General features: G+C 37.2%; 1 long non-coding RNA gene across 1 annotated transcript; it reads left to right on the forward strand.

Moving 5' to 3' along the window:
- The first annotated feature begins 4,442 nt into the window (after nucleotides 1-4,442).
- On the forward strand, nucleotides 4,443-7,041 carry LOC145719298 (uncharacterized). Its single transcript, XR_014142291.1, has 2 exons — nucleotides 4,443-5,048; nucleotides 6,878-7,041. It is a non-coding gene; the product is annotated as an uncharacterized LOC145719298 (long non-coding RNA).
- Nucleotides 7,042-10,465: the final 3,424 nt, after the last annotated feature.

Below are 10,465 nucleotides of genomic sequence, written 5' to 3' on the forward strand. Positions count from 1 at the left end.
CATTGTTAGATCTTCTTGTTTGATAGACCCTTTAAGTAGGATATAGTGTCCTTCCTCATCCCTTAGTATAGTCTTTGGTTTAAAATCTAATTTGTCTGATAGAAGGATTGCCACCCCATCTTTCTTTTGATGTCCATTAGCATGGTAAATGGTTTGCCTGTGTCTTTTGATTGGGGCATTTAGCCCATTTACATTCAGGGTAACTATTGAAAGATAGGAATTTAGTGCCATTGTATTGCCTGTAAGGTGACTGTTACTGTATATTGTCTGTGTTCCTTTCTGGTCTATGTTGCTTTTAGGCTCTCTGTTTGCTTAGAAGACCCCTTTCAATATTTCTTGTAGGGCTGGTTTTGTGTTTGCAGATTTCTTTAGTTTTTGTTTGTCCTGGAAGCTTTTTATCTCTCCTTCTATTTTCAATGACAGCCTAGCTGGATATAGTATTCTTGGCTGCATATTTTTCTCATTTAGTGCTCTGAACATATCATGCCAGTCCTTTCTGGCCTGCCAGGTCTCTGTGGGTAGGTCTGTTGCCAATTTAATGTTTCTACCATTGTAGGTTACAGATCTCTTGTCCCAAGCTGCTTTCAGGATTTTCTGTTTGTCTCTGAGACTCGTAAGTTTTACTATTAGATGTCGGGGTGTTGAGCTATTTTTATTGATTTTGAGGGGGGGTTCTCTGTGCCTCCTGGATTTTGATGCCTGTTTCCTTCCCCTAATTAGGAAAGTTCTCTGCTATAATTTGCTCCAATATACCTCTCCCCCTCTCTCTCTTCCTTCTTCTTCTGGGATCCCAATTATTCTAATATTGTTTTGTGTTACGGTATCACTTATCTCTCGAATTCTGCCCTTGTGATCCAGTAGTTGTTTATCTCTCTTTTTCTCAGCTTCTTTATTTTCCATCATTTGGTCTTCTATATCACTAATTCTGTCTTCTGCCTAATTTATCCTAGCAGTTAGAGCCTCCATTTTTGATTGCACCTCATTAATAGCCTTTTTTATTTCAACTTGGTTAGATTTCAGTTCTTTTATTTCTCCAGAAAGGGTTTCTCTAATATATTCCATGCTTTTTTCAAGCCCAGGCAGTATCTTTAAAATCATCAATCTGAACTCTAGTTCCAACATGTTACTAACATCTGTATTGATTAGGTCCCTGGCAGTTGGTACTGTCTCTTGTTCTTTTTTTTTGAGGTGATTTTTTCCATCTTGCCATTTTGTCCAGAGGAGAATAGATGAATGAGAGAACAAAATGCTAAGAGGGTAACAACGACCCCAGAAAAAATACACTAAACAAATCAAAAAAGACCTGAAACCAGGGGAAAAGAGAGGGAAAGAAAGAAAAAAGGGGAAAAAAAAGAGAAAAAGATAAAAACAAACAAACTAAAAAACAGAGTATGATAAATATGATCAGGTTGGTGCATAGATCAGTGCCACACACTAGATTTTGTGCATAATTTGGTCTGTTAGAAGAAAGTGCTTCCCAAAATTTTAAAGAAAGAAAAACTTATGTATGTTCAAAAATAAGGGTAAATACAATGAAGGGATGGAATATGACTGTAAGATGAAAATTATAAAAGATTTTATAAAAGGAATTGATAAGATAAGAAGTTGGTTGAAAAAAGAAAGAAGAGGATTTTAAAAAAGAAAAGGGAGAGAATGTGGTCAGGCAGGAGACTAGAACAAAGCCATACACTAGAGATTTAGGGTATATTTTGATCTGTTAGAAGAAACTGTATCCCAAAATTTTAAAGAGAGAACAACATGTATATATATATATATACACACACCAAAAATAAGGTTAACTACTATGAAAGGATAGAATATGATTCTAAAAATGAAAAATAAAGATTTTTCAAAAAAAGGGATTGATATGATGTTGGTTGAAAAAGGGAAAAGGAAAAATTCAAAAAATAAAAAGAAAGTTAAAAAAAATTAACTTTGAAAGACTAAAGAATCACGGGAAAAAGGCCATGAATTCTATGTGCAGTATTCCCCTAGCGCTGGAGTTCTGCTCTTCTCATTGATCGGTAAACTTGGTCTTGGCTGGCTGTTCCTGCTGATCTTCTGGGGGAGGGGGTCATCACAGTTGTTCTCAGATGTCTTTGCTGGAGGCAGAATTGCCCCACCCTTGCCAAGTCTGGGCTAAGTAATCTGCTTGGGTTTGCTCTTGGGAGCTTTTGTTCCCTGCAAGCTTTCTGTACAGCTTGGGGGGATGACAGTCAAAATGGCGGCCTCCCAAACTCCACCCCGGAGGAGCCGAGAACTTGGGGCCCCACTCCTCAGTGAGCCCCCAGAGAAAAACAGTCACTTCTCCCCGGTCTCCGGCTGCACTCTGTGCTCACCCGGTTGTGACCGAGTGTTTCTGTCTTTGGCACCCGACCTCGTGTGGAGTCTCCAAACCCAGCAGATCTCTGTGGTGCGCTCCCACACCACTCCTCCCCAGGGAGGAAGGGGAGTCTCCCCTGATCTGCCGCTTGTTGGGTCCTTGCTGGAAGAACAGTGGCCCAACTGTGCCATGGATCACGGTTTATGGCAACCCCCAGCTGAGAGTCCACTCTTCGTCTCTGTCTCTGCAGCCAGCTTCCCCGCTCTAATACCTGGGAGCTCTGCTGCACTCAGGCACCCCCAGTCTTTCTGTGACCCCAAGGGTCCTGAGACCACACTCTCCCAGTGAGGGTTCCACCCCCCACTTAGCCACTGGTTTGACGTCCCTCAGCAGAGCTGACTTCTAAAATTTCTGATTTTGTGCTCCACTGCTCTATCATTTGCTGGTAGTGGCCTACGGAAGCTCCCTCCTTTGCCATCTATCTTCCTGAATATCACCTTGGATTCACTTCTCTGCACGTCCTACCTTCCAGAAAGTGGTCGCGTTTTGTTCAGAGAGTTGCTGCTATTCTTTTCTTCGATCTCCTGTTGAGTTCATAGGTGTTTAGAATGGTTTGATCTCTATCTAGCTGAATTCCTGGGACCAGACAAAATCCAGGTCTCCTACTCCTCCTCCATCTTGCTCCTCCTTCCACCCTGATTAATTTAAATCTCAGTTTCTATCAATCAATTCCTCAATAAGTTGAATTTTTTTCTCTCAGAAATTAAATTTATTTTTCATCCATATTTCCCCTGTAATTTCCATTTCAGTTTTCTTCAGTTTTAGTCCTGCCATTGAAGTTTTTAGGCTTCAGAGTTTCAATGAAACATCATATACTTGTTATCCCTGTATATCCATGAACTAATCTAGAGCCTTTGTAATTCCATGGGACTTTGTCGTGGGTTAGAACAAAGCTGAGTTTCATAGTCTCTTGCCTCATTTGGTGACAGCCTTGCTGTCAGGATCTAAAGTGGAATACTTATACACTATACAAACTCTGCAACAGACTTTGCTGTACAACAGCATTACTCTTACTCTAATGGTTTAGGATTTTAGTCTTTTTCTGCTTTACCACACCCAAGAGTGTAATGAAGGCAGTGCCTTAAATCCATTGGTACTGAAAACTGAGATTGGCTTTTATACATTTATGTATACCCCTAAATCTAACAAACGTATGTGAGTGAAAGTATCAATGAACATTTAATTTTAGTGTTTCTTCAGTGACCTAGAAAGGATAATGCATAGATTTGTGATGCTTATATAATAGCCCCCATTTTACCTACTCTAGGTATTTTTCTTATACAATTTAATTACAGTGAAAAAATATTGGAGTGTGTGTGTATGTGTGTGTGTGTGTAGAGAGAGAGCGAGAGTGTGAGAGAGGGGGATTAGATTACATTGCTTTTAGGAAAGAACATTAATTTGTTGCTTCACATTTGCATCCATAAGAGACATTTGAAGTGACTAAAATATGTCAATTGGAATAATGATTACAAATAATTTACATGTTTTTATGTTAAAGATATTTTTGACACTGTATGCATTATTCAGTGCACAAAAATCTTCAAAACAGACAGTATGGTTCCCTCTGTATAGCAAAGAAAATGCTCAGAGTAGTTTTATTTTCTTCAGTGTACATAGTAAATAAATAGCATAAGCTGTTTTAATGCCTGTAGGTATAGTTTCTTAATTTTTACTGCTGTATAATATTCCACAGCTTGGGTACGCCTCATCCATTCTCTAGAGGATGGGAATTTGCATTGTTTCCAGCTTTTGCTGTTATGAATAGTCCTTTATTAAACATTCTTAGACATGTCTCTGTGCAAAATTGTTCCATGTGTCCTCTCTTCTCTATCATAAACTTTCCTATGAATGGAATTATTGGGCAATAGGATTTGTACAAGTTCAATTTTATATGAGAATTCCAAATTATTTTTCAATATGATTTTAGGAACTGTTTTAAAGATATTTTTGATCTCTACCATCCCGCAAACTTCATGTTGTTATTTTTACTTTCTGCCAATTGAATAGTTGTAGAATATATCCTTGTGACTTTGAAATGCATTTTCCTGCTCTCTAGTGAGCTTAGCTCTTTCCATATTTATTGGCTACATGTTTTATTTATTTGAAATATGTTCTTATGTTTTGTCCATTTTTTTTATTGGATCATTTTGTTTTCTTATTGATTTATAGAAATATGTATTTGTTCTTTAAATTATTGCAGATGTCTCAGGATTTGAAGCTTTTCTTTCCACATTCTTTAAGATGTCTTATGATGAAGAGAAGTTCTAGGTTTAGTGCAGTCATACTTACCCATCCACTTTATTATATGTAGAGATTTTTTAAAAATCCATCGTGTCCTTTGTTGATATCTTTCAACCAGTCACAAAGACTTGAGTGATTCGTTCATTGAAGACTTTTCATGTCAACTTCTCTGCACCATGGAAAAATTAGCCCACCTCCTCCATTTATCAGAGTGGTATTTGAAGATAAAAGTGCCCAGTATTTTATAAGTCCTTTGTGGGTGAGTTGTTTGCATTGATGTTATGAGTAATATGAATAATTCTACTTTTCCACAGAACTTCATTCAATCAAAAATAAAATACAATTATTGGATTGGATTATATAAAGTAGGAGCTAAGCATCCCTGGAAGTGGCTGGATGACACACTCTTATCTCAGATGGTGTAAGTTTTCATGTCACAGGAACTGACATGGTAGATTTCCTGCTCCAGAACTTTCCTGCTCAGGAACCGCCTGGTAGATTATAGGTCAAGAATAGGAAAGGATCCTTGGGGACCTGGGGAATATCCTGAATTCCATTTGATCTCGCTTCTCAGATAGGCAACCAAATGCAAATCTCAGGCTTCAGATAGTCCCAAAGAGCATTATTTATTCCCATGTTCTTTATTGGATGATCTTTCCAAATACAGTAACGTGACATTTTGCTTTTGTATCTTTCTCTTGTATGTTCTGTGATACTAGCATGTTCAAGTAATGGCTGCAGGAAATGGTAAAAATATAATGAATGAATAAAACTTGTATCTAAACCAAGCTCTCTCTGTCAGTGCAACTTGTACCTGTTTGCTTGGTATTATTCAAGAACTAAAAAGAAAGAGCTTTTTCCAATAAATCATTTAGTAATCTTGTATCTCTAGTGTGATCACTTAGTGTCTTTCATGCTATTATTTTACACAAATCCACATAATTTCTGGTAGTCTTGTCTCACTGGTAAATCCCATAGATTTGCTGGTTTGATGTCCAGGAAACTAGTTTAGAAAATGAAGAAAAATGATTTGTCATAACTAAGCTAAGTAACATAAGGGAGATTATGAGAGACATTGGGCTATTTAACATGCTGTTTACTGATTGCCCATAATATGCCAGGCACTATTTTAGGCATTGAAGCTACAGTGATGAATAAAACAGGTAACCGTATCCTCCTTTATGGATATTACATTCTAATGCAGGTATGATAGTGTTGGTAGGGATGAGTGAGGACAAACCAAATATGCTAAGTAAATTATATGGCACGTTAGAAGAAGATAAATGCTATGGATTGTTGTGACGTTTCTCACTTTTTTCTATATCACAATGTCTTTTGTGTATGAAGGTAAGAGGAAGAGATTTTACTGTTTTAAATGGGGGTTCTCAGAGACAGTGTCCTTGAGATATGATGTTTGTATAGTATCTTGAATGAGCAAGCCCTGTGGATTACCTGATGGGACAGCATCCTAGCAGTAGAAACAGCTAGTGTAAAGACTCTGAGGTAGGAGTGTATTTGGCCTGCTTGAGGATATAGGAAAAAGGCCTGCAACTCTAGAGCAAAGTGAAAAAGGGGGAGAGAAGTAGGTTAGAGAGGTAGTGATGGTGAGAGCAGGAAGGACATTAGAAAAGTTTAAGTACTTGGATTTTTTCATGAGGGCAAAGAGTAGGTATTAGAGGGTTTTGAGCAGAGAAGTGACAAGGCAGGTTTCCTGTTTCAGAGACTCCTTCTGGACACTCTGTTCAGATTAGATGGTGTGTGTTCCTTGGGGTGAGGAGTGGGGAGTAAAAGCTGGGATGCAGGAGACTAAGAGTCTGTTGGATTCATCCAGGTGAGATACAGTGCCTTGATGAAGATGGTAGGGTTTGTGTTGCTATAAAGTGGCCAGATTCCACACTTCTTTCAAAGATGTGTGAGAAGAAAAAAATATGTGTGAGAGAGATTGACAATTCAGGGATGTTTCCAAGGTTTTTGGCCCAGTAATTGTAAGAATGATGTAGCCATTAATGTTAATAAGGCATATTTGGAATTCAGTTTTAGATACAAGTTTAATAAATCTATTAACCAGTTAGCTATGTACGAGGGTGGCACTTGGGGATTGTGATACATGATTAAGAAGTTCAAGTGAGAGGTCTGTGCTAGGGATGCAGATGTTGCATGTCCATTGAAAGAATTGCACATATGTTTTAAATTCGTTATAAATATTACCTGAGAAATGACTTTCTAAAATAAATATATTCTCTGCTGCAGGCATCTCCAACAGAGTTTACCGGATATAAAATGTGGATACCTCAACTCATCAAATATTTTTAGTGCTGATTGTAGTAAACGCTTTCGTTACATTTGTGAAAAGGAGTTCACTGGCCATGATAATTTTTTGTCAAAAAAAAAATAAAAGAATTATTGTCATCAAAGTTTTAGTATTTTCATTCTTTAATAGATATTAGGAAAAAACTCAGGGTATTCAGTCAGATTAGTCAACTATGCTTGATTTATGAAAGATTATGATCTTTCAAACATCCTTCAAGCATAAAAAATAAATTTTATAAATAGTAAGTTATACATCCAAAAAATGAACATATTGTTTGGAAGTTCAAGAACCAATCCATCAAAGAATGTGAAAACAAATTCATTTTTATCGAGTATAAAATTTTATATTTTAAAATATAATTAATGATCTTGATATATTAGGTAATTAATACTTTCACACTGTGCAAAATATGAGATATGAAATAATGAACAATTTCTCTTTATCTATCTTATACCTATTCATCTAGTTCTCTTTTCATGGGCAAACATGTAATAGTTTAGATACTATTCAGACATATTCTAGGAAAGTGCAACCATGTACTGTACATGCTATCTTCTAAACAAAATACTACATAACTACAAATAATAGTATTGCTTCTTTAGGTTTTTGTTTAAAAATAAATCATGCAGTTTGTTCCATATCAGTACCTAAGGAGCTGCATCAGTGTTTGTAAGCAGCTGCAAATACTACATTAAATGGATGTGCCAAAAGTTTTATCTCCAATGAATATTTAGGTTTGCCCAGAATTTTATAATTGTTGAAAAATGCTGGAATGATTAACACTTAATACAGTATAATTTGCCATAGAGCATATATATAGTAAATCTCTAGCAGTGAAATTCCTGTGTCAAAGGTGTGTATATTAAATTTTAATAGACATGTATATATTTCAGTAGAGGTTGTACACCTATCATCTCCACACAGCAACATTCAAGAATTCTGGTTCCTCACTTCTTTACCACCACAGTGTGTTATTGATCTGTTTGATTTTGCCAGATAAAACCTTCACCAATAAAAGGGTTTTCTTGTGTTATTTAAATGTACATTTGTCTATTACTTGTGTGAATGAACATCTCTTTATGGTATTTCTTTTTATTGAAACTAATTGTCCAGGGTCGCCTGGGTGGCTCAGTTGGTTAAGAGTATGACTCTTTATTTCAGCCCAGGGCATGATCTCAGGGTGGTGAGATTGAGCTCTGTGTTGGGCTCCACAATGAATTTGGAGCTTGCTTGAGTTTTTTTCTCTCTTTCCCTCTGCCCTCCTCCCCTGCCCCCACTTCAATCACCGGAGCTCTCTCTCTCTCCAAACAACAGCAACAACAACAAAAAACTATCTCAGGGCACCTGGGTGGCTCAGTTGGTTAAGCATCTGCCTTTGGCTGGGGTCATGACCTCTGGGTCCTGGAATCTAGCCCCATGCTCAGCTCCCTCAGTGGGGAGCCTGCTTCTCCCCCTCCCTCTGCTGCTTTCTCGCTTTGTCAAACAAATACATAAAATCTTAAAACAAACAAAAAGCCAAAAAATTATCTGTCCATGTCTTTGTGGATTAATATGACAAGCCTAATTTTGAGCAAAAGAAACCAGACACAAAATAGCTCATCCTATAAAATTCCATTTATTTCTAAGTTTAAACACCAGATAAATCTAAACTCGGCTCTTAGAAACTAGAACAAATGTTCCTGCCATGTGGATTTATTCCTAAAAGGAACAATATGGGTTATGAATAGTATTTACCATGGTGCAGAGTTAGTCTTAGAAAATAGCAATGTCCAAGGGGCATTTTTCAGGTGCTGATAAAATTGGGTGTCGTAATCTGGGTTCTGGTTACATGGGTGGTATATTTTTCCTTCAGCTGCCATAAGTACACAGCTGGGGTGTCTTTGAACCACATCTATTTGTCTTTCATAGTTCTGGTGGCTAGCAGTTTAAAATGAAGTTGGCAGGGCCAAGTTCTCTTTGAGATTCTTTACTCTGAAAAAATCCTTCCTTGCCTCTTCCCAGCTTCTGGTGGTTGTGGACAATCCTTGGGTGTTTCTTGGCTTGTCTATCACTCTTATCTTTGCTTCTGTCATCACATGGCATTCTTTCTCCATGTCACTGTTCAAATATCCCTCTCTTTATAAGGAGACTCATTTGATTAAGCTCCTCCCAATTGACCTCATTTTAACTTAATTATATCTTTAAAGACCCTATTGCAAAATAAGGTCATATTCACAGGTCGTGGGAATTAGAATTTCAACATATTTATTTTTACCTTTGTTTCTTGTGATTTTGGTGTCATATCTAAAAAATATTGTTACCAAAACCAATGTCAGGAGGTTTTACTCTCTGGAGTTTCATGGTTTCAAGTTTTATGTTTATGTCTTTAATTCATTTTGAGTTAATTTTTGTGAATAGTTTAAGATGAGGGTCCCATTTCACTATTGTGGACATGGTTATCTAGTTTTCTCAACACCAATAATTGAAGAGACCATCCTTTATCCATTGAGTTTTCTTGGCTTACTTGTCAAATGTCAGTTGGCCATATATGCATGGGTTTATTTCTGGGATCTCGATTTTGTTCCATTAGTCGCCTCTTTTTATGCCAGTACTATTCTGTTTTGATTACTATAGCCTATAATATAGTTTAAAATCAGGACCTGGGATGTCTCTAGTTTTGCTGTTCATTCTTAGGGTTGCTTTGGCTATTCAAGGTCTTTTGTGGTTTCACACAAGTTTTAGGATTATCTTCTCTCAGTGAATAATGCCATAGGAATTTTGATAGGGATTGCATTGCCTCTGTACATGGTTTCTTGCTGTTGTTGTATATTTCCATTGTAACCTGGGTGGTGCCTGCCTGGGTGGTGCAGTCTGTTAGGCATCCGACTCTTGATTTCAGCTTGGGTCATGATCTTGGGGTTGTGAGATCGAGCCCCAAGTCAGGCTCTGTGCTCAGCAGGGAGTCTATTTAGGACTCTCTCTTGCTTTCTCTCTGCCACTCCTCCCCATGTCTCTCTCTGTCTAAAATAAATAAATTAATAAATCTTAAAAACAAAACAAACAAACAAGAAAACAAAGGATCTCCTATATGTCTATTGGTGTATTTTTCAGCAAAAACTTTTTGGACCAGAAAAGAATGGGAGGATATTCAAATAGACAACAGAAAAAATTGTCAAAGAAGAATAATCTATCTGGCAAAGTCGTCCTTTGGAAGTGAGAGAGAGATAGACATTTCCTCATACAAACAATAGCTAAAGGAGTTCATCACCACCAGACCTGACCCGCAGAGAAATCAGACAGAATCTCAGTAAGGAAATAGACGTCTTAAGCAATACTCTAGATCAGTTGCACATAACAGACATTTAGAGAACACTCTAGCCAAAAAGAATACATATTTTTCACAATTGCACATAGAATATTCTCCAAGATGACACATAGAATGTCAAGGGACTATCTGTAGTTGAAACAATCTTGAAAAAGAAGAACATAGTTGAAGACCTTACACTTCCTCATTTGAAAACTTCTTAGAAAGTTATAATTATCAAAAC

The sequence above is a fragment of the Leptonychotes weddellii genome, unplaced genomic scaffold, assembly GCF_054177405.1.
Source record: "Leptonychotes weddellii isolate Sample4059 unplaced genomic scaffold, ASM5417740v2 HiC_scaffold_374, whole genome shotgun sequence".
Lineage (NCBI taxonomy): Eukaryota > Metazoa > Chordata > Mammalia > Carnivora > Phocidae > Leptonychotes > Leptonychotes weddellii.